Below are 26,106 nucleotides of genomic sequence, written 5' to 3' on the forward strand. Positions count from 1 at the left end.
GACATAAAATGATGCTGGAAAACTGTAAAAGTCTCTTACTCTCTATTCCCAGGTTCAGTGCTGGCAGTGTCTGAATAGATTATAAACAGTTTGGAGGCTGAGGTTGAGTATGTACTAACTTCAGGACATACCCTTAAAGTTGGTTTTGGGAAACTAGTGTTGCCTTCATATTTCTCGCAAATACAGAAGTCTAGTGCAAGAAGAAAATCCTGTTTCTTTAAATATTTCTACTTTTAAAAAAATACAGGAAAATGCATGATTTTTATGTTTCAAACAATAGAGAGGTAAATATAGAAAAAGTTAATTGTCTGTCTCTTCATTCTCTCTGGTTGTTTCTTTGCATTTCGCTGTATAAGCATATAAAAGTAAGGTGATTATTTTCCTTCTATAAAAATGATGTCATCAGTAAAACTCTACAACTTGTTCTTACTTAATATTTTGTCACATTTTGCCTTGTCAACAAATATGAATCTAGGGCTTCCTTTTAACAGTCACATAGCCTCCTATGTTATGGTTCTGTCATAATCTCAGTTCATGGGAATTCAGGAGCATGCTGGGTTTTTACCCCTTCTTAACAAAATTGTAGTTAAATTCTTGTATGTCCACTTAATGCATATCTACTTTAGTATTTGAAGGAAAGATTCCTAAAAGCTGAGTAATAGAGTCCAAAAAGGTTGCATCTCCATATATTCCCAACAGCAAAATATGAGAAGATCTGTTTGCCTCATCCCTGTGAGGCGCTGGGAGTCTTTGCAAAGTTTCCCACTGTGATGGGTAAAGTGACCCTGAGCTGTTTTAATAAGAATTTCCCTATGGCCAGTTAAATCATGCCTCTTTTCATATATTTGAGGGCCTGTTGAATCTTTCAGTTTTATTTTGAGGGGAGAAACCATAACAGATTTCATTTCTTTAGGCCTTAGCACCAGTCTTTCTGTGTGTGTTTAGGATGTACATTGTTTGTTGGTTTTATTGAAATGAAGGAGATGCAAAGAGAACAGAGAGTGTCGAGAGTGGTTTTGTTTTTGTTTGGTTTTGTTTTTGAGATGGCTTAGTTCTCATTTTCTTTCTCTTTTTTTCTTCAAAATCCGCATACTTACAGGAAATCGGTCTCTGACTATTTGTGTGTAATGTAAGGCCCCTGGGTGGGGCCTCTGTGTGGCTCGGCATAATGTACTCTATATCATTATTCAAGATGGCCCGAGGAGTCTCCACATCTGCATGTGTTTTGGCGGGGGTAAATTCACATTACATAAATTTAACTCTCTTAAATGAGCACTGAGGTGGCATGCAGTACAATCACAATGTTCAGTTGTTACTCAGTTCCAAAGCGTTTTTATCACCCAGAGGAAACTCCATACCCATTAAGTGGTCCCTCCGGATTCTTCTCATCCCCTAACCCCTGAAAACTGCTTATCTGCTCTCTGCTACTATGTTTTAACTTTTTCTGGATATTTCATACAAACAGAATCTTACAACATTGTGGCTTTTCATGTCTGGTTTTCATTTGGCCTAGCGTTTGAGAAGTTCATCCATATCATAGCTTGTCCTGCTTATGGCTGGATAATATTCCATTTTGTGCTATACACATAGCACAGTTTGTCTATCCGTGTACTAATTGATGGATATTTGTATGTTTCTGCCTTTTGGCTACTGTGAATAATTGCACTTGCAGATTAAACCTCAAGTTAGTCACACAGGTGAAGTTCTGAGGGACAAGAAGAAAGGCAGCTGAGTGGAGCTCTCCAGTGTATACCTGGGGTTTTCCAGAACATTCCTTGCAGTAACTGGTCATTTGCAGGATCTTTAGAAGGGTCAGTCTTGGGACCAGATTGGGGATTTATATTCATTGGTTCAAGATCTATGTCAAACAGAAACACAAAGCCTTCCTTGCACATCCTTTGAATTTAAAAAAGAACTTACTGTCCACCCTCAGGGCACCATCACTAACTAACCTTAGTGGGTGCAGTGATGTGGAGAAATATTCATGGCTGTTCTCTTATGGTGGTTGCCTCTACCTCCAGCATCAGTTTGGAGCTTGTAGAATGTGCTGACCTGATGGAGGAATCGTGCCCACATTGTACTTGGCATGAGACCATATAGGCTCATTTCCCAGCTCTGCAACCTTGGTCCAGTGATGCATCCCCCTATCTTCTCTATAAAATGGGGCTAGAATACTTCGGTTATAAAATACTAGAGACAGTTAGGTGGAATAATGTACAGAGCGCTGCACACAGTGCCACATGGCAGTGCTTGTTTAGTACTCCTCTCTCACCTTGAAGTTCTTTGTCCTCCTTGTCCAATGCTACAGTGTTACTACTTTGCTGTGGTGTAGTCAGAGCAACATGAGGTGATATGCACATTCAGGTTCTTATCCCCAGGCCTGCCACCTAAGTCAGCACTCACTGTGCAACAACACCTTACCTCACAGTCAGTATTTCTCATTGAGAAAATGCCTTGCAATTGATTATAATCTATGTAACTGCTGCAGGTAGTAAAGGTCTCACCTGTATTTTGAGTTGTTCTGAAGCTTTGTGTTAATTAGCATAGACACTTCAGTCTAATTAAAAGACAGCCACATTCTGGATAGATAGACTGTAGCTAAGATCCTGACATATGAGTTAGGAATTTAGCATCGTATTAACACGTGTATATTAAAGGAAATTATACTTAAATCATTGCATCCCAAAGAAAATAGGTGTACAGCATAAAATCTTCTCTGTGGAAGCTGACACAAGACTTGTCTGGCTATAGAGATGATCATTTACCACCTTGTTCTGAGTACTATTTGAGTGCTATTATTTAAAATGCTATTTTGGGGAAGATAGGAAGTGATTTTAGGGAAAATAGGGGAAGCGAGAAGAAACTGTGCTCTACCTCTGTCCCTCTCAGTCATGTAACAAGCCTGCTCTGTGAGCGTGAAGTGGATCCTCTGATGTGGCTCCACATGAGGAAACATTTAGAAGGTTCTCTTGTCAAAGGTGCCAGTATAGGTGTTTTGTCCTCAGTTACAGCCTTTTGTTTCTCTGACCAAATCCGTAAATACTGATTGTACTGTTGCTTGCATAAGGTTTGCACTTAGATACTTGGTAAAGCATTTTGGTCAGCTGAAGCTTTTTTTTTTTTTTAACATATTTTTTAGTTATCAATGGATTTTTATTTTATTTGTTTATTTATATGTGGTGCTGAGAATGGAACCCAGTTCCTCACATATGCCAGGCAAGGGCTCTACCGCTGAGTTATAACCCCAGTGCAGTCAGCTGAAGTTTTGAAAGCATTTAAACATATTTGTAGCACTCATATTTTTAAAATTTATAGTCAAACACACAATTGTTTATTTGGTAAATTCATTCCATGAGTGCACTTTGAATCAGACTCCAGCCCCTTTTTGGTCTCCCAGACTTACTGGGAGCCACTGGTACACAGTTGGACAGAGTGCAGTAATCCAGGGTCTCACTTGGTGAAAGAGACCAGAGACCCTAAAGAACAGCTTTCTGAGACCTTCCAGGGGAACTCTCTGGACTGAAGATGAGTTCATCACGCCTCTTCACCTCCATCCCTGACTCCAATCATAGCCATTTCCGGGATGTGCAAATTGAATCAATGTCATGTCAAGAGACGGTAATAAAATGTGTCCTTCATTGCTCTTGACATTACTTTTAGCACAAGGGCCTTCAAGTTTTAGATTTGTGATGCTAAAGAAATGCATTTATAATTTGAAAACATGGTGCTTATTAAGTAAAATAATTCCTTTAAAGCTTTTTTTCTTTTTCTTTTGAAAAATTCAAACCTAGATGGATGAGGAAGGAATAGTATGAGGAGCTCTTGTTTACAACCACCAGTGATTAACATTTGCTATATTGTGTCTCTGTGTATCATTTTATATATGTGTGTTGGCTGGAGAAGTTCTTTTTTTAAAAGAACTATATGAAAGTAAGTTGCAGCCCCTATGACATTTTACCCCTGAACACTTCAGCATCATCTCTGAAGAATAAGGACATTTTCCTACAAAACCACAATAATATTATACAGTAACTCAATTGAAAAATTAAGGCATGAGGGCAAAAGAGTAAGAAGGGCAGAGATTGAACAGTTCTGTGATTGAACTTGGAAAGTGTAAGGAAAACTATAGGGAGATAATTAGAACTCCTATTGGGTTCCCTAAAGAATAAATTTTGTTTAGACCAGTAAACCATCCAAATGATACAGATTTTCTCCATATATTTATCTAGTTTGGAGAGTTTCTAAACTCTCCAAAGAGTGCCCTGAAGGACTTAGGATTTTGGCCAGGGTTATAAGTCCTTTATCCTGAAAACACAATTCTTTAGCATCATCAATCTGAAAGCGGAGGCCACATCCTACCTAAACTTGTGGTTATGAGAAAAAAATTTAAGAGATTTTACTGATGCCATTACACTAAAAAGATGGAACCTTAGTTATTATAGTCAAAAATGTTCATTAATGGGTAGTTGGAGTAAACATGGGAGTCCTCTGCTGATATTTCATTTAGATTTGAGAGGAAAGCTGATATATTAGCATGCTATTTTGAGACATAATTTTACCAGCCTGGCAAAATGTTAAGCTTGATGTCATCACAGACGTCTTGCAGATTTAAGCTTCAGGAGTCAGCTCAAGGGAAAATGCTGCTCCTGCAAAGCTGAATGGCAGCGACAAAGTCAAGTGGATGGTATGTATAAGCATCACTGATTTGTGTCTTTGAAAGCACAGATATAGTTTCTTGATACCATTAGCTCATAGAACATTAAACAAATTAAAAGCTTTCTTTGGACTGTTTCCCTGAATATGTCCATCTTTGGTAGGATTTAATATTTTACAAGAAGAACTATGTTTAGGGATTTATTTCTCCAATTTTACAAAAAGCTATTTTCACTAAGCTTTGGGATGGGAACCATATTAAGCTGTCTCTCTGAACAACCACACCATGCATCCTCATGTCACGAATGAGAAAAAGTGCATGAGAAAAAGTGTTTCCCTGAAGGAAGGCACGGATCATAAGATATTTGACCCATGATTTTTTAATGAAAAGATGCATTTTCAGTCAACTCCTGTGTTTACTCAGAGCATTGGATGTGATAATTAGACTCTCACTGATCAGGGGTAAGCTGCATATCAGAAAGTTTGAAGCTATCTATTTTATCTTTCATTTTTCGTTTTCTTTTTTACTTTTTTAGTATTCAGTGGCTATGGAGATTTCTAATTGTAAAGACCCATTTTACATATCAAATTTACAAGCTATGACTTTTAGAATAATTCTTGTATTCTGGTCTGTGAACCAATTTAAAAAGCATTTAATTTAAAATGCATGTGTAGTTTCTTGTGTATCAAAGCCATGCTTTTCCTTTGCCCAGCTTGTCTCCTGTTTTCAATTTTTGTTAGAAAGTTCTGTGTGAAATGTGAACTCTAGTTTATACAGTTACTAAGAGTGAATGCATGTCTCTTGGGATAATAGCCCTGGAGCTATCTTTGTGGCAATCTTATGTAGAATATTTGAATCTTTCTCCTTTAATGCCAAGTGCTCATTTTTCACATGTAAATTGGTGATGTCAACTGCTTGGACTTGGCCACCAGTGTGTGTATGTAACATTGATTGGCGTCATAATGGTTTTTGGCCACTCTGTGAGAATTCTGTTTATAAGAGACAGTTTTTGTCAGGCCAAACTCAATATGGGAAATAGGGTTTGTCCATCATTCATTCTTTCCATCAGTAAACATTCATTAAGTGCCTGCTTTGTTTCAGTGTGGTTCAGAAAGGAACAAGATAAGATTGCTGCCCTTTAATTGTGTGTCAGGTGCTACAAATGGGCACTAACAACACTAGAGCCCCTCAAATGTCCTGGGATGGGATTATGAAGATGGGACGGGGCCACACAGAAAGACGTTAGTCAGTGAAGACTTCACTGAACAAGTGAATCCCAAACCGAACATGAAAAGATCGTGTAAGAGATTCCCCCAGGACGATGAGGATAGTAGAAAGAGCATTCAGGAAAAAGGGCACATGGAAAAACCAGAGAGGCCCCAAACACATGTCATACATGAATTTCAGGTTGTTCCATATGTTTAGAGTTTGGGGACATAGAAGAGTGGAGGCAGGACAGTCTAACACTGATCACAGGTGGTGTTTTGTGCCATTCTAAGGAGGTTAGCCTTTATCTTGTATGCATGGTCCAGTCTGTGCTTTAGAAGTATTGTCTTGCAGTAATATGAAGATGCAGCTAAAGGTGAAGGGAACCGAAGGCCAGGGGACCATCTCCTGTGCTCCCACACAAGTCCACAGGAACAGTGATGGGGCAGCGGCAATAGGGACAGAGATTAGGAGATGATAGTTCTGAGAACCAGTTAAGTGGAATCCTCAGAACTCTGTGGCTGATTGGATATAGGAATCAAGAGGGAGGAAATGATTGAGGACACTTCTAGGTTTCTGATTTGGGTGACTGCGTGAGTGATATCATCAACATATGAGCACTCAATTAGATCATGAGACTAGGAAGCGAACCTAACATGGGAGACAGAACAGAAAACCAGTGACAGGAGCCCTAGGGAGTAGACAAATAAAAGAAGCCTTAGAAGGAATGATCAGAAGAGGGTGCCTGAGAGTAGTGTGTTCCACAATGCATAGCTGAAGTCTCCAGAAGGAGGGAGTGGTCAAGAACATTTCAGAGAAGTCAAGCAAGCTTTCAAGGATTTGACACCGAGTAGTCACAGTGATCAGCGAGAGCTGTTGGTGAGCAGTGAAACATAAAGAAAGAGGATAGTCCATTTATACTGCACTTGCTGGAAGCTTCAGTGTGAAGGGAGAGAGCAAGAGAATCAGGAATATTTTAATCTTAATTTTCAAGGTTGAAAATTTCAAGCAGTTATATTTTAGACAATAGAATTTGGTATGAGAAAAAAGAGGAGAAAATTAATGAAATAATGTCTCTAAGAAGACCAGAGGGCATATTACCTGGAATATGTGAAGAGATTAGCTTTAGACTACAGGAGATTCTTTAGAGAAAAGGAGGAAAAGAGGATAGGAGCAAAGGAGGAAAGGCGAGATGTTGATGGGAGGAGGAAAAGGAGCGGAGGACTTGTTGGAAATTTGAGGCGTGTGGTGTCCATGAACATGAGGGTTTATATTTGCAATTGAAAAACAACACAACCTTAAAGGTAACAAAATGAAAAACCACTCCAAGCAGGTTTCTTCATGTTGCCACTCCTATTTAAATACAAACGTGGGACAGGGAGCGTACAAAATCTTACAGACTGTGGGTATTCACAGTTTAGTTGTTGGATGACTTGTATATTCTTGGTAACTAAACTCAATATGTCTTCTCCCATAAAAGAAAAGAAAGAAAGGAAGGAAGGAAGGAAGGAAGGAAGCAAGCCTAGTTGACAGCTCAGTTGCTGTCCCTTTGCAGCCCTGCATTGGTACCAAGCCCTTACTAGCTTCAGGAGTCTTCTGGTCAACATAGGGACTCTTACTGCAGGCTTGTTTCTGTAGGGTGCAGGATTTTTGCAGGGTGCCACATTTGCTTAAGAACTCCTATTGGCCCCACCAGACCTTTCTTGGCAATGCGTTGCAGTCTAAGGCTTCCTATCTAGTGATCCTTTCTTCTTTCTCCAAGTTCATAGGTATAGGCTGAAGCACCTACTGTGTTTTTTAGCTTCCTTCTTCATTAAAATCTTCAACATTTCATGAGATGCAGTGATGTATGCCTGTAATTTAAACACTCAGGAGGCTGAGGCAGGAGGATCCCTGAGTTTAGGAATTTGAGACCAGCTTGGACACTGTAGCAAGATTCTATCTTAAAAAAAAATGCATTTCTAATTATGTCTGGGTATCTACTTCTTGATAAACCCAATTAACATAAAGAACATGGTCAAAATTTGTGTGTTAAGATAACGTTAGCCGCTATAAAGATTACTTCTCTGTTCAACAATGGATTTATCAATCAGACAGAAAATAAATAAGGAAATATTGAACGTTGGTTGCTCTTCTGACCAAATGGACCTAATAATTATACATAGAACTTTCCATTCAGTAGCAGCAAAATACACATTTTCCCCCAGTGCACATGGAACATTCTCCAGGATAGACCATATATTAGGCTATAAAATAAATCTTGGCATATTTAAGAAGGTTGAAATTAAACTTACTATTATTTCAGACCATAGTGGTATGAAAATAGAATTCAGTAATGGGAAGAATTCTGGAAAATTCACAAATATATAGAGATTAAAAACATGCTCCTGAACAACCAATTGGTCAAAGAAGAAATCAAAAGGGAGACATTAAAATATCTAAGATGAACTACAGTGGAAATATAATGTACCAAAACTGGAGCAAAACCAGGTCTAAAGGGATGTTTTTAGCAATAAGTGCATACTTTAAAAAAGAAGATTTCCAATAGTCTAACATTATACCTCAAGAAATTAGGGAAAAAAAATCTAACCCAAAATTAGAAGAAGGAAGGAAATAAAACAAAATCAGAACAGAAGTCAATGAAAGAGAACAGAAAAACCATAGGAAAAAACCAACAGTTGATATTTTTGCTAAAATAAAATTAACAAAACCTTAGCTAAAAGAATACTCAAAAAATGAAAGTGTAGAAATTAAAACAGATGCCTCAGAAATAAGAATCATAAGGAACTATTGTGAACAATTATTTTCCAACCAATTGGATAATCTAGAGGAAATGGATGAATTCCTAGAAAGATACAGCCACTAGAATTGAGTTGGGAAAAAGAGAGAAAGAGTGTGCAGGGAGAGAGAGAGAGAGAGAGAGAGAGACAAAGCAAACTTGAGCAGACCAGTAACAGACTGAGGAGGTAATCAAAAAACCTCCCCATAAAGAAAGCCCAGAACCAGGAGGCTTCAAAGGTAAATTCTATTGAATATTCAAAGAATTAATACCAATACTTCCTACACTCCTGTAGAAAAACAGAACTAGTTAAAATTTGTCCTAACCCATTGTATGAGGCCAGCATCACTTTTTACCTAAGCCAGACAGATATCACAAAAAAAGAAAAATGCAGGCCAGTCTCTCTGATGAACATGGATGCAAAAATTCTCAGTTACATCTTAGTAAACCTAACTCAGCAGCATACCAAAAAGTTATACATCATAACCAAGTGGGTTTATCCATGGCATGCCAGGAAGGTTTAACATATATGAATAAATTACATTAACAAAATGAAAGATAAAAACCACATGATCATCTCAAGTGATGTGGAAAAAGCATTCAACAAAGTCCATCATCTTTTCTTAGTAAAAACTCTTTAACAGTACAGGCATAGAAGAAGTTTCTCAACATAATAAAAGCCATTTATGAAGTCTCACAGCTAACTTTGTAATCTCTGGGGGGAAACTAAAAGCTTTTCCAGTAAGATCCAGGGCAAGGCAGGGATGCCCATGCTTACCACTTCGATTCAGGGTATCACTGGAAGTACTAGCAGGGGCAATTAGACAAGAAAGAAATAAAAGGCACTCCAATCAGAAAGGAGGGAGTACAGTTATCTCTACTTGCAGATGACCTGACTTTATATGTTAAAAAAACTCAAAGATTCACACACCAAAAAAACCTGTTAGAAGTAATAAATGAGTTCAGTAAACTTGCAGGATACAAAATCAGTGTACAAATATCAGTACCATTTTAACATACAAATAACAACTAAATGAAAAAAGAAATCAAGGGGCTGGAGCTGTGGCTCAGTAGTAGAGCGCTCACCTGGCATGTGTGAGGCCCTAGGTTTGCTCCTCAGCATCGCATAAAATAAATAAATAAAATAAAGGTATTGTGTCCATCTACAAACTTTAAAAAAATGTGTATCTTTAAAAAAAGAAAAAGAAATCAAGAAAGCAGTCTCATTTATGATAACATAAAAATACTTATCAATAAATTTTAACTGAGGATGTGAAAGATCTATACATTAAAAACTTTTAAATATTGAAGAAAGAAATGGGAGACACAAATGAAAATATCCCAAGGTCACGGATAAGAGGAATTAATACTACTAAAATTATGTCCTATGCAGAGCAATATGGATTCAACACAATTCCTATCAAAATCCAAATGGCATTTTTACATAAATGGAATTCCAAACTTTTTATGAAACCATAAAAGGTCCCAAATAGCAAAAAAAAAAAAAAAAAAAAAAAAAAAAGTTCCAAGAAAGACAAATTAGAGACATCACACTTCCTGATTTAAAATAATGTTGTAAGGCTGTAATGATTAGGACAGTATAATCCTTGCATGAAAACAGACTTATAGACCAGTGTAATGGAATAGAGAGACCAAAAATAAATTCATTTATATATGGTCAACTAATTTTGGACAAGGGTACCAAGAGGATACAATGAGGAAAGGATAGTCTTCAATGCATGGTGCTGGGAGAAGTGGATTTCCATATATAAAAGAATGAAATTGGGCCCTTAACACCATACATAAAAAATTCAACTGAAAATTCGTTAAAGACCTAAATGTGAGACCAAAATTATAAAACTTCCAGAAGAGAATGTAGAAAGCAAATTCTTGGACATTGGCTTGGCAATCATTTTTTGTATATCTCTCAGGCCATGAAAGCAAATACAAACAAAAAGTGCAACATCAAACAAACTTTTCTGCACAGCAAGGAAAACAGTCAACAAAATGAAAAGGCAGCCTACCGATTAAGAAAAAAATATTTGCAAACTGTGTATCCGATAAGAGATTAATATGAAAAAATGTATAAGGAACCCACACATTACAATAGCCAAAACAAAAACAACAGAAAAAAATACACCACCAAACCCAAAAGAACAAACAAAAAAGAAACCAAAAAAAAAAAAAAACAAAAAACACCCCATTTAAAACCAGGCAAAAGACCTCAATAGACATTTTTCCAAAGACATAAAAGTGGCCACCTGTTACATGAAAAGATATTTAGCATCACTAATCATCAGGGACATACAAATCAAAACTATTAGAAAATGCCACCTCACACCTGTTAGGATAGTTATTATAAAAATTTTCTAAAAAGCCAAAAGATAAGAAATGTTGACAAGGGTATAGAGAAAAGGGAATTCTTGTACCTTGTTAGTAAGAAAGTAGATTGGCACTAGTATGGAAAACAATATGGAGGTTCCTCAAAAAATTAAAAATGGATAGCTTGGGAGGCTGAGGCAGGAGGATCGAATCGTGAGTTCAAAGCCAACCTTGACAACTTAACAAGGTCCTAAGCAACTCAGTGAGACCTTGTCTCTCATAAAACATAAAAAAGGACTGGGGATGTGGCTGTGGTTGAGCACCCCTGGGTTCAATCCCAGGTATCAAAAAAAAAAAAAAAAAAAAAAATGGAGCTACCATATGACTTAGTACTCTCTCTTCCGGGCATATATCTAAAGGTGGTGAAATCACCACCTCATGAAGATATCTGCAATGTTTTTTGCAGCATTATTCAAATCAGCCAAGATATGGAAACAATGTAAGTGTATATCAAAAGAGAAATGGGAAACTATGATATGTAGTGGAATATTATTTAATCCTAAGGAAGAATGAGATCTTGCCATTTGCCACAACTTGGATGAGCTTGCAGGATGTTATGCTAAATTAAATAAGCCAGACACAGGAGGAAAAATATATGACCTCATATGTAGAATCTAAATATATAAATATACAGAGATAGATAGAAAACAATGGTTACTACGGGATAGAGGGTTGGGTGAGGAAAGGAGAGATGTAGGTCAGAGGATACACAGTGGCAGATGTGGGCAAATCTAAAGATCCAATGTACAGCAAGAGGACCATAGGTAATAAAACTATTGTATTTGAGATTCATGATAAATAAGTAGATTTTAGCTGCTCTTTTGCCACACACACAAAAAAAGGGAATCATATAAGATATAGTTATGTTCCTTTGCTTCACTATAGTAACCTTTTTATTATCCATTTGTATCCCATAGCATCATATTGTTTATCTTAAATATATACAATGTTTTAAAAAATGAAACTTGAAAAATTCTAATGTTAATGTCTCAATTCTTTCTGGCTTATTGCACAAAAAACTTCTTATTTATTTGCATGAGATCCAACATGGATATTAACAAATGATAGGTGACGTTCTTCATGCTAGTCCTTCAGGAGTCCAGGTACTTTGATCTTGTTATTTCTTCAATATTTGACTCCTAAAGTTGCTGTGAATGTTTAAATATCACATCAAGATAGAAGAAAAGAACATGAAGGATCACCCATGAAAGGTTTTTAATGGACCAGGCCTAGAAATTAGTATAATCAGTTTGAATGAAATGCTCACATTTCATTGATAGAATTAAGTCACAAGTTACCAACTGCAAAGACTGGAAAGTGTGGCCTAGCCCTGTGCCAGGAAAAAGAGGATATAAGTTTGGCAGAACAATCCCTGTGAGAAATGGGAGGACCACCTGGGAAGAAATGGCAGGACACAGCTCCTGCTGTAAGGCCTGGATGTATCAAATTGTACACTTATGTGGGTTCTTCTCCCTCTCAACTTCAACATTCAGTAGCCCATAAAGGAGCAGATAAAGCAGGTGGATGAGTTAATTCAGAGTGTGCAGAGGAAAAATTGGCAGTTTTCCATTGGAAAATGTCTTTTCAGCGTTTTGGTACATCTTCAGATTGGTGTGAGAAGGACCTCTTGACCACAACTATCACTCTGTGCATTGCTGGTTTTAGGTCCTGTACCTTGACAACCAGCAGGGATTTGTCTTCCTTTGCGTTGGATCCTTCTGATAAGCTGTTGGGCAGAGAGTATGACTTACAGAGAAAGGGGGATTGCTTTTCAAACCCTGGGAAACCACTGATGGAATGTTCAGATCATCCATTTGTTTCTCACCTTTTTCCAGCATGGATGAGTGAGCCCTGATTTTAGCTAGTACCCTTACTTACCTGCACTTCTGAAAGAATGCAATACCCTGCATTTTTTGCTTTTGCAAATTTTGCTCATTGTGTTTCTTCTGGTTAAAGTTGACTTTCTTCTCTATCCCTCTTCTCTTCCCTTTGTTGTTTTTTTAATCAAAATTCTGGGCATCCTGTTCTCTCAGGCCCAAATCAGATGCCACCTCCTCCACTGTTTCTTTCTTTCTTTTTTTTTTTTTTATCCTCCACTATTTCTTCCCATTTCCCACAGCTTCTCTCTCCCTCTCTCCTCGATCCTCCCTGGGTCTTGGTTCCACCCTTCTAGAGACACTTGATTGCTTTGTTGAGTCAATACCTGTGTATGAGTCTTTTACCTACTAGGTCAAAAACTCTAGAAGACTGTGACTTTCTCACACCATCTGCTCCTAGCAGTGTCTTGTGCATGATAAATTTTCAATAAACAAGTGTTGAAGGGAAATGAATGAATTCTGATGATTATGGAGAGGTAGTGGCAGGAAGAATGAAGTTCAGTTTGGAAAATCAGTCTTGTGTGGTGACAAATCACATGAAAAATACAACAACAACAACAACAACACCCTAAGACAGGAGGTAAAACCTGTAGTGATTTCTTACATCTTTCATAATTAAAGGGATATGATTTGTCTTATTGGGCCAGACAATGAGGCCTATCAGGGCTCTGAAATCTGTGGAAACCATATCTTCAGCCATGATGTTAAAAAAAGTCAATAGATTGAGAACCCACCATTTTTACAGTCTTGACTGATTTTTACAGTCTTGACATTTTAATGGAGGCAAATTGAAATTTTGGTTGGTCTTAGGGAGTATAAGTTATATTAATCCTCAGGAGAATATTTCTGAGTTTGAAATATTGTAATAGCTTTTTCAGGCCTTTAAAAATGTATGTAAAATACTTGTAAATGGAAGATAATGAATTAACAAGAGACTCTTTATACAGCTAGAATATATCAGGTTGTTGTTACTTTTCTGTAAATCCTCTAGCAGATTGGATTTTGTTCATACTATTTTTGTTTTTTCTGTGGTTGCAGTTGTTTATTATGGGATAAAAGACTGAGTGAAAATTGTCCTTAAATACAGATTGAGCATCCTTAATCCAAAACTTTGAAATACTCCAAAATCTGAAACTTTGATTATTGCTATGAAGCTAGAAGTGGAAATTTTCATACTTGACCTCATGTGATGCATTGCAGTCAAAATGCAGTCACACTACAAATATTCTACAAAATCGACCTTTGGACCTGGCTGTAAGGTGTATGTGAAACAGATGAATTATGTGTTTATCCTTGGGTCACCTCCAAAAGATATCTCATTTTGTATATGCAAATATTCCAAAATAACTCCCAAATCATAAACATTTATGGTCCAAGGCATTTCAGATAAGGAATACTCAGCTTGCACAAGGTACATTTTCAAAATGTAATATATAGACACTAAGTATAAGATAATACTCCTTTTCTGTTCTAAGTCCTTTTATTTTCTGAAATCCAAACATACTGTGAATTCAAAGAGGTGGAGTGTAACTCATTAAAAACAACCCTAAAATGTACCTTTCTCTACTTCATTTGAAGGGCATTATACCCTTGTATGGTCCAGAGTTTGTACAACAGGTTATTTTATCATTGTTCCCTTATAGAGATACCAATCAGCTTAATTTTGTTAGCATTCTTTAATATATCAGTTTATGTTTACTGAACATTCTAGAATAATTCTGAAAAGATCTGGGAAGACTTGGGTGCACATTACTTTTTCATGAACAAATTATGCTGTTTATTTAATTGAGTCTGCTGATAGGGAGCAATTATTTCTATTCACCAACTGTCTATTTAACAAGCTCTGGGTTAGATACTGAGATTATAGTTCATTGATTTGCTTCATTCTTATATTTTCTAAAACTCTTATCTTTTTTTAGTTCTGTTTCTGGCCCTGGAGTTCATTGTTTCTTGAGCTCTTTATCTGATTGTGATGTGTTGCCAAATTACCTGTGTTCAGATTTTTATAAAATATATATAGTTTGAAAATTATTTTTAAGTATACCAACCTGAAAGGCAAGAATAAAGACATATCACATAATTATTTACAGAAGGTCTTTTGGGATAAGAATTTTTTGTATGTTAAAAGCAACTTGTGCAAAGGTAACTTTTAAAAAAATTTGGTAGTGATGTGTTTATTTATTTCTATGTACATACTGTATTTGACTACAAAGAAGTTCTTTATGATGACTAGAGCTTCTGTATGAACAATTTCAGGTAAAATATGAAATATATAGTTTAACTGTTGATGTATTTTCTCTTTCAAATTCTTTTGGATTCTTTTATAAGGTGTGTTATAAAATGCCTTGACATCCTTATTTCAAATTGGGTTACTCTTTCATTCAGTAACTTGGCTAGAAAGGACAAACTCATGCATTATGAGGAAATTCTGTAGCTGCAGTTCCAGGCCAATTTTTAGTAATGAATTCCCACGGAAAGTGTTGTGCTTTTCCCCTGTAGTTATTTACTGTTAGAGTTAAGCAGGATCTTAAACATACTCAGGTTCAACACCCATCAAATTCAGATACCTCCTATATGATACCCTCATATCTATATAAAGATAATTGTAATTATCAGTACACATGACTAATCTGCAGCTATTTAATAAAAAGTTATCTTCTTCCAAGTTGTTTTTGCTCATTTCCCCTCAGTATTCCTCATGGCATAGTGTCTTGGTCATTCCTGATTTTCCTCCTTTTTGCACTCTCCAGTTTAATACAAGGGCCTTAAAATGTAGTGGGCAAAATGTAAAGTGACTTCCCATGAACGTTTTACTGGAGCCATGTATGGTGGGACTCTGAGTCCTCTGACTTTGAGAACAGTGCCCTTATTAATGTACCCTACAAGTGCCTTTCCGGAACTCCCTCACACTGCCTGTATTGAACTAGTAGGCCACCTGAACCCAGAGCTGACTATACAGGACCTCTCACGTTTAAGCCTAGTTGACTTGATTGTGTTCATTTTGGCCCATGTTTAACCTTATGAGAACTTTTGAGATTTTGTTTCTGGCACCCTGCTATTGTGTTTTTGTTCCAACATCTTCTGGATAAAATGGGCAAATACAGACTTCTGTCCAGAATGATATCCAAATATTTTTGCTTTAGATAGAGCCTTACTGTTGATCATCTGTACTTGAGGAAGTTAAATTATAAAATCAGAAGAAAGCATACTTTCTGATCATTGCTTTTAAGACAAGAAATGAAATATAAAATTAAGTAGGAAATTAAGGCTTTATTAATATTGTCTTATGTATGTTAGGATATCTGAAGCTGTCCAAGGAAACAAAATGGTTTGCACTGGAACCTGGTTAGAACCTTTCCTTTGGGAGCCTGTATTTGTGAGGTCTATATATTTAGAGTCCAAAACTTTCTTTGTTTTGGGCCAGAGACTTTCCCATATTCCAAGGAATTTTGTTTATGGCAGGTGATGTTATCAAATCATCATCAGATTGGGCAGGAGGCAAACAAACAAACAAACAAACAAACAAAAAACCTTTCTGGTACCAAGTTGTAAGAATCTTTGTATCGTTAAAATAAAGATACCTGGGCAGTCTTAAATTGGTGCCTCACATTATTTGAACTTCAAATTATTATGAAGTTCATGTGTATTCCAACTGGCTACTTCAGTTCTGTTACAGCATGACATTGATAGGACCATGGTTGAAAGTTTGATGCTAAGCACAGAGAATTTGAGCACACTGGATTCTAAATAAATCATTTCCTTCCTTCCTTCCCCTTTCCTTCTGAAAACTGTGTTCTCACTCCTGAAGAAGCAACTCAGGGTACCTCCTGTGTCCCCATTGTTACCTTCCTGTATCAGTAGAAATCTATACCAAATGTTCTCAGGTCACTTTGGATAATTTTTGTAAATCATAGAACAAAATTAACTTTCTACTAAAATCCCAACAGTTGTTATGAGCACTCCTATTCGAGGTTTCTCACATCCCATGAGGTAGGTTGTGTTGAGGGGAAAGTTGTATCTTCATTAGTTACCCATGAATAAGTCCAGGTGTTGTCTTCTAAGTTAGGAAGAGAGGCCAACTTAGGCCCTGGTGTTGCATTTGGTTCCATTTGGGAGAAAAATTCTGAAACTGAAAAAGTTGTCTCTTTTTATATGACTGGCAAAAGAGCGTTGATTAAGATGCATCAAGCAGGTGCTGGGTATGTGCTAAACTATTTGATGGCTTTCAGGGTTCTGAATGGCTATTTTTAAATGTTTCTATATTATTCTCAGCCAAGCTGCTGGATAAAAAGTACAAAGGGCTAAAAATATTTATAGTTTCAGTAATGTCTGTTTTAAAAGAAACCATCCTCTGTGATTTTATTTTTCCATTTGTAGGAAAAGAATATTATAGCTTAGGGAGAAGTGGTTGAAAGCAGTTTGTTCAGTACTTCAGTTTTAAGAAAAGTCACCATCAAAAGGGCAGTGACTTGGGTTACCAAAGCCTCAGGATTTTAAAACCCCAATTGAAGAACAGAAATAGAGGTGTTTGCAGTTACTTTTACCATTGCTGTGTTGTTATCCTCTTTTTGTATGGTTATCTGAAGTTCCAAATGAAAAATAGTATTGCTTGTTTTCAAAACTGTTTTTACAGGGAGTTCAGAGACTAGTTGCTTGTGTCAGATCACTGAACTCCATCCTTTGGATTTGTGATCCTGGCTAAGTTGCTTAATTTCTTTGTGCCTCAGTATACCTATCTTTCAAATTGGGATAATAGTAGTGCCTGCCTTCTTGGGTTGTTGTGAAGATTAAATGAGATGGTGCTGTGCTTAAAGTGGAACCTAGTACATGGTAAGTACTCAATAAATATTGGCTACTTTTTATCTTTTAAAATTTTATTTTAGTTTTTCAAATTACGGTTAAATAAACATGTTAAATTTATTCTCAGTTCGAATTGTATACTTCAGTGGTGTTAACTGTGTTTACATTGTTTTATAACAGCTCTCTGGAATTTTCATCTTGCAAAACTGAAATGTAATTATTTTTAACCTCATTTTCTTCCACGATCATTTACAAACTCTGTGGACCTAATATGAGGTGCAGGCTCCATTGGGCAGGGAGTTTAGACCATTCTGTTCATGCTGTTTTACAAGAGCCTTCTTTCTTGAATGAATGTATGAGGCTTTATTGGACATAGTGGACATTTTTTGAAAAATTATTTCTTATTTAAATAGTAAATTAATTTTCGTAAGTGATTTTAAATATGCACAGAGAACTGACTGTTTTCACAAGGTGAAATTATTTTTAAAACAACCATTTCTTAATTATTTATAAATTCTGATTTCATAGCTCAACTTTTCTTTAGGTAATAGAACACAATAAACTTAATGTAGATGGTAAATGGAAGCATGAGACATTAGATGATTTGCCCCGAAATTGCACAGGATTCACCTCAAGTTCCAAACTTATTACTCCCATTCAGGTCTGGTCACTAGACCCACTTTTTCCTTAAGGCATGTATGAATCATCTTGTTCTTTCATTTAGAAATCAGAAAGGCAGGCCTACATCGGTATTTACCAAAACCAATGGAACACTACCTTTCCACTGAGAGTACATCACCCTTTTTTGGGTCTTTTAAAAAGAATGTCTCATGAGTATCACCTAAAAATGGCCAAACCTTTGTGGGTGGAGAGAAAGGAAGGAAGAACACATCTCTCACTTTTAAACCTACTGTCTACTAAATAAATTACGGTTGTGTTCTGTGGAGTTTTCATTTAGATTATTCTGATGGAAAAAATGTAAATTTTTTATACTGTTTATTTCTTCTGGATAAAATATTTAGTGTATCTTTTTCCTGCTTAACCTTAGGTTTTGATTTTATGACATATTAAAATGCTCCAGTGAGTATTTTATTTTGTATTTAAATATCACCATTAGGAAGTAGGCATAAAATGCAGCTTTTGCAGAGGTTCACTTCCTTCTACCAGGGAAAGGGGACCATGTATTGTCTGAAAGTTTGCAGTTCTGAGGGTGAGATGACAGGAAGCCACATTGCCTGCCAAGACTTTTATGGGACCGCATCACAGCAAAGAGCATGACTGTAATCAAGGGCAAGAGCACATCTTTCCTCCCAGCTGATGCTTGGCAAGTCCACACTCTGCTCCCATGGCAGAGTCACCCAGCATGGTGGCTTGAGTCATTTCCATTATGACCTCTAAAAAGAGACAAAGGAAAATGATCTTACCTAGTCACTTTTTCCCATGCCACAAGACAGAATTTATCTCTGAATCAGAGACTATGAATCTTCTGAATGATCTCCATTGTTTCTCTGAGATAGTCATGTGTGTAGATTCTCTGATAGCAAGAAAACATAAAATCTCCCCTAAAATTTTAACTCCCTTTTTTGATTCTACATTTAAAAGGAACAGAAACCAAATAAAAAACAGTTTCATGGTGTGGACCCTGAGGACAGGATAACAGTGAAGCAGCCAGTTCATCCATTCCTCTTCTGTCCCAGCACAAAGAATCCAGCCTCCTCCTTAGAGTCTCCAGGGTTCTGCTGATCTGGCCCCTGCCCAGGTGCTCTAGTCTCACCTGGCCACCTCCCTTTATTGATTTTGTATGAGCCACTCTCACCAGGGACTGGGCTCTTCCTAGGCTGCTCCTCCTTCCTGAAATGCCTACACACACCTCCAAAACACACACATAATTTTATTTTTCTAACTCTAGTTCATCCTTTACTCTCAATTTAGCATCATATCCTCTGAGGAGCCTTCCCTAATCCTTAGTCAGCAGATTAAGACAAATATACACTTGAATATAGTGAATATAACATAAAAGAGGATAAAATCACTCTCTAAAAAGGCAAAGAATGCTATAGGAATACAAATTAAGGAATACTGTCTGACTAAGGACATCAGAAAGCATCCTGGATAAAACAGAGATTGAAATGCTACTCAAAGAATGGACAAAACTTTTACAGTTGGAGCTACGAGGGAGGAAATTCTAGGCATGGGAACCACTTGGGCAAAGGTGTAGAAATGGGAAAACATTTCAGGAATAACAATTAACCCTCTCTAACTGAGGCATAAAGTGGGTGACGGTGAAGAAATGAGACTGAAAGAACAGGTGGCGACTATAGACCTTTGGAGGAGTGGACAGTTCCTCCACATTCAGAAAAGAATGGTTTTAATTACTTGGAATTGTACAGCAAGGGTATTAATTTTTCTTTTCAGTGTCTCTTAATAAGTTTGTTCTTGTTTTAATGTTTTTCATGCCTAAAACATTGCAACTGTCCTTTCCAGGGAGAGCAGAAAGCCTCATCCTTTCAAACTGTAGCCTTGGTCTGTGACAGTAGTAGAACAGAGTTCAGTTCTCTATATGTGGTCTCAACCTTAGTCTTTATCATAAAGGTAAAGACAGCAAAAACATTTTTATAGAAACCTGATCTTTGAAGGCTTTTTCATGTTTAAAATATCAAAAACTTGACTGTTAATAGGTATCCTAAATTGACCAATATGCTTTCTGTGCACACTTAAAGGAATCTGACATGGAACTTTGTTAGATTCTTTTGACTGCTTCCCCATATGCTACCTAATGATTTAAGTGTAAATTTTTGTTTTCCTGATCAAATTCTATTTAACTGCCACATTGGTGTATCAGCCAAAGAACTCTGCTTTATGGTTTATCTGTGTTCCTAGAAAGTTTGTCAAGAACTATTTTGTGAATTACATTTCACTATAATATTCCTGATGGTATTCTACTTAAAATAATCCTATAATAAATCCATTTATATTATCTAATTCATCTTTTATAAATCCTAATTTTAATACATATCTATTTTTTTAAACTAGGGGTAATTTTACAAAGAGTTAACTAAGTAAATGATTTTTTTGACAATAATGGGTTTTAAGAGAACTTGTAGTTCAGATGAAGGTATGTTAGTACACCATGCTGCATCAGTCAACAAGGAAGAATTGGGGCAGACCGAGGGAGCTTGACACCAACATACACAACTTTTTTCCTTTGGTTGCAAACTTGATGAAACCTGTCTTGAAGACTTCTGAGCAGATATTGAAGGATGAAACTAAGTTTTTTGGATTGGTGGAGAATATTGTTTTCAGGATGACAGAAAGAAAAAGTGTGGGACATTTTATATTTAAAATAGATATTTTGCAGGGCATGGTAGCATTTGCCTGTAATCCCAGTGACTCAGGAGACTGAGGCAGGAGAATCAGAAGTTTGAGGTCAGCCTGGGCAGCTTAGCGAGACCCTGTCTCAAAATAAAATAATGAAAAGGGCTGAGGATATAGGTTAGTGGTAGAGCACCTCTGGGTTCAATCCCCAGTACCACAAAAAAGTAGATATTTAACTTTTAAAATTTGATCATCTCCATTGTAGCTATTATAATTATAGAAGTACAGTAATTTATCTGCTTCATATCTGTTTTATACAGATTAAAGAACAAGGAGAATGAGTAGAGGTTCAGAAAAAAAGACAGAATAAAATTTCAACCCTCAGGTTTATATGCATTTAAGTTAATTTTGGCTCAGTGATTTCTGGCTGTCTGCACACTGGGTTGAGGGAGGGACCTTTTTACGCTCTTCCAGCGTAATGACTCTGTTTTCCCATTCATTACTCCACCTCTTCCAGCTTTACTTCCACCTCTTCCTTCCCCACTTTTTTCCCCTGGATGTTTCACATATATGCATATGTATTTAATGAAGGAGATATATGTGTATATGTTGTTTATTGTCTTAATATATAATATATAATATTACATAATATATGATTACAATATATAATATTATGGAGGAGTTCACAATACTTAAAAACAATTGGTTTTTGGTAGCTTATGAAAAAGTCCCTAAAATCTATTTTTAAAGCAAAATTCACATTAGGCATTGTTTATTCATCAGTGTTCTTGCTTGCTTAATTTCATCAGCTAAGGAAGTTCACCTGGAGTAGGAAGGATCCATGAAAATGAATGAGAGCTCAGGGAGATAGTTAGAAGCAGCTTTTAGAGAGATGTCAGGTCCAGCAGGACAACGAACATGGGATATGCCAAATAGGTATGAGATGGTGGTCCCAGTAGCTAGCACAGGCAGCTTCTGTGAGGACTGCCCAGAACATCTGGGTCTGTGAGTGGTAGAGTCTGTAAGTGGGTATATATATATGAACCTGTGGGGTTACTTCTGATAGATGGGCAGTATATACAAATGGGAAGATCATAATGCTAGTCAGAAAATGTCTTCACTGGAAAATTAATGTTTTCTTCTGTTATCAGGATAAAACTATATGGTCTAAAATCATAACAAAAATAATAGCAACAAAAATCAATATAATAATCCAACTGATTTTCACTATTGCAATCATTAGGCATTTTTTCCATGATCTCAAATATAATATCTATTTGATATTGGAAATAGTATTACGTTATTTTAGTAAAAGCTAGCAGATTTCTCTTCTTCATTGTTTAGTTGAAGGTAGTATTGACATCTGGTTGCCATCTTGTGGCCTACTGATGTTTGCGATGCAGAAGGGAGGAACATGGTTCCTGGCACGGTAATGCTACTGTGCTATGGGCGTCTACTCCAAATACTCCACAAAGCCCATGGTCTACATGCCAAGGATTAATAGTTGATTTTGTGTAGACCAAGTTTCTGAAAGACAGTTTGATTTCTTATTTTGTTATGAATAGCTAAGTCTTTTGAACTACATCTTTCCTTATTTAATGTGAGATTGTTGTAAGGTTCTATTATATTACAGTAGGGGCTGGGTTGAAAACTAGTATTTTTTCCTTGTGTTCCTTTTCTTAATCTAATAAAGCAGACAGTGGCAGGGTATTTAGAGAAATCCTGATTCAGTATCATGAATATAATCCTACTGCAAACCAAAATGTTTTTAAGATGCTTGAGAAATTCATTGTCATATAAATACATTTAAAATTCTTAATTAAAATTAAACTTTTGTGTGCATTTACTTTGCCTCCTCTGTTGATGTTGGAATTACTTTAAAACCTATTTCCCATTTTTGTGAGGCAAAATTAATTTTCAAAAGGATGAACATGTTAAACATCTTCATATTTTTGAAAAAATATAGTATTGGAAAATACACAGTATTTTTTTCATTTACTCCAAAATGGTTTGAAGTCATCTTTTTGTGGACCTCGTCCATAACTAGTATGAATAGAACTTTTTAAAGTTAGTATATGTATGTGACCTATAAGATTAATTTTTTAAATACTTAACTCAAATAATATAATTTATTATATTTTTTATAATAACATGGAAATGCTTCCCTTCAAGTTTCATTCTTCTTCTGTAAGATTCTTTTTCATGTCTTTATTTTGCTTAGCAAGTCTGAGATAGTGGTAGAGGTTTGCTGTGGGGTTGACTGTCCATAGCCAGCACTCTGAAAGCCACCAGGATGTTTTTCCCAAATATTTTCTACTCACAGTGACAGATTCAACCACTGTGAGTAGAAAATATTTGAGAAAAAAAAAATTGGAGATGTGAGCATCCTTTACATTTGCTTTTCTAATTGTCCCACTGTTTGACTAATTCTTGTGTGGTGGTTTTAAATTTTGTAAATAGTAAATATATACATCTATACACATAGATGTGCATATAAATTTAAATAGCAAATGTATACATTTATGTCATATATATGCGTATAAATACATATACATATATATATATATATATATATATTTCTTACTCACTGTAGAAATCATACATGTCACTACTGAGTTTGGGGAAAACAGAAAAACAAACATGACCTATGATCCCACTAGAGATAAATCATCATATCTTAGTCATAGATAAAATTTCTATCTTAGTCATATCTAACCATAGATATAAAGATTGAAGTGTTTGCACATAATCATTTATATAACTTTTAAAGCAAAAAGGGAATCACAAAATGCTGTTTAGGATGGTGGCTCTGTTTCTTTAATTTCTCACTGGGATCTGGCTATAATTCCAGAGCCAGCACCTGGCTCAGCCTTGCCCATGACATTTTTAGTTGATCTTTCTCTTGTTTTCTTTTCTAGTTGACCTTCAAACAGAAAGTTCATAGCCTTCTCTCAGCTGTTAATGTGATTTACTTCGTAAGTCTGGGAAGTCAGGATTGTTGCTGAATTCATTGTTTTAAGGAGGCTGAGTTTCTTGGTTTAATGCCAACACATTCCCAGCTGACAGAAAACTAAATCCACCAGCCCCTGTTTCAAAGATCACCAAGTTTGTGGCTCGTGGACATCTTAGAGGCCAGGTCCAGCAGTAGTCAGACACTCAGACATACTGGGTTGTCTACTGATTGTAATCCAAATGTCATTTTAGCATTGATCCATGAACATCCTGGTGGCTTTCAGTCAGAAAAATATAGTACAGCAGCTAGCTGCTGCTGCTTACACATTGGAATCAGCATTTGAGTTAGTGGTTGTTTAACTTTACAGTGCTGTTCCTGTGTTAAAATGTGTAATTTCTCTTAGTTTTTTAAAATAGGAAATGCAGCATGTGCTTTTCAGGCTCTGGTTCAGCAAGTGCCTTATTAAATATAAATGAAAAGGAGACACCGGATGAGAGCTACACAGCAATGGTACAGTTCTCAGTCTCCCAAGAAGGAAGTGTGTCATCACTTCTTACACTGTGAGAAAGAACCCTCTTGTCATAGAAAATGAGATATAAGTAATAGTCTAATTGAAAACAAGTGGCCAGGGCGGTTGTCTGCTTAGTTGACCTGGAGGATGTTAGCACCCGTGGTTGGAAAGCCGTCGGGAGCTGCTCTCAAGCAAGACAAAACCGGTTACCTTAGATCCTGCTTTGTGTTCCAACCTGTTTTATGTCCTCACTACCCTTATTTCAGCTTCTTCCCAGTAGGAAACAATAGGGAGGCAGAGGAAGAGCTTTAAAAATCACTTATTAAGGATGATAATTTTTTTCTTTATAGATATTAGTAACCAAAAAGTAGAACTAGTTTAAATAATTTTAAAGTATATAATTCAGTTGGACACCAGCCGTTTTTCTATTGTGTGCCTATGCAAATACTCCTAAGAAATTTAATATTTTATCAGAGGCAAAACTGCGGAAATGAAATCTACCCACTTGTTTCTATAGCAACCACTATCAAAATGTGTCTGGCTAGTATGTGTCTTCCTGTAATTTTTGTCTGAGAGTTTCAAGGAGTTCCTTAAGTTATCTTTCTAACTAGATGGCCAAATAGGTGAATGGACAGATGATCGACAGATAAATAGAGACATAGATACATTTTCTCCCTAATGGGGTTTTGAGACTATTGTAAAATTCCCTTAGATTCATATAGAGTATAACTTCATTCTTATGCATGAATATATTTGGCTAAGGAACAAGCTCATAGTTTTGAAAATTTAGTTTAAACCACTAATGAGACCAGATAAGTGCTAATTTGTTTAAAACACAAAAAAAGATCTGACTTCCTGATTGTTTCCTGGCATTTATATATAGAAATAAATGTTGGATTGGATGTTCATTTCTAGGATGACAAACATCCTTTTAAAATTAAAATTTATTTGCTCTCCTTTTGAACCTTGTAAGATATCCTTCTTTACTTCTCTTCCATCCTGTCTTTGTTATCCACCAGGGCCTTGAGTCTCTGCCTTGATGGAGTTGTGACCTGAATTAAACCAACCCTCTTTGTAGCCTCTTGTCCTTGTGGGAGGTTGTATGTGACACATACAATGGACTTCCCGACTCATTTATTCAGATCACTTGTTATTTCCCAATAGGTTCATTCAGAAAAACTGACTGTGTAAACAGTGGTACAGAAGGGATTCTATTGCATGTGATTTTTAAGATTAAGTCCACTGTTGGGTTTTTTTGAGAAATTTTCTGCCTTTTCCAAGGCCCATCATTTCACAAACCAAAGAGATGTAGTCAGATAGTCTTGTGATATAAAATGGATGCTCACTGACAGCATTGATGTTATAGCCATGTTCTTGGCATTTATCTGGTTAAACTTGAAGGGTAAAAACATTCTTTAAGGTAAAGCGGCAGGAAACAGAGCTACTGAAGAAATAAAACTACACTGGTTCCAGCTGTCAGGAAATTTCACATGGTCTACCAAGATGGCAGAGAAGCCAGGATGTCTCTGAGTCTGTTAGATATAGTGGGATGTAATAACAGTTAGTTCTTGCTGAGGAGGAATGAATATTTAACTTAGAGTGCCTTTCTCAATACTTCCAAGTTCATGT

General features: G+C 36.4%; 1 protein-coding gene across 2 annotated transcripts in view; it reads left to right on the forward strand.

The window, feature by feature from the left end:
• The window catches only part of Bach2 (BTB domain and CNC homolog 2), a 330,747-nt gene that overhangs the window by 25,580 nt on the left and 279,061 nt on the right, over positions 1 to 26,106 (forward strand). The gene's annotated exons all lie outside the window — the stretch shown is intronic.

This window comes from Sciurus carolinensis, chromosome 7 (assembly GCF_902686445.1).
Source record: "Sciurus carolinensis chromosome 7, mSciCar1.2, whole genome shotgun sequence".
Taxonomy (NCBI): domain Eukaryota; kingdom Metazoa; phylum Chordata; class Mammalia; order Rodentia; family Sciuridae; genus Sciurus; species Sciurus carolinensis.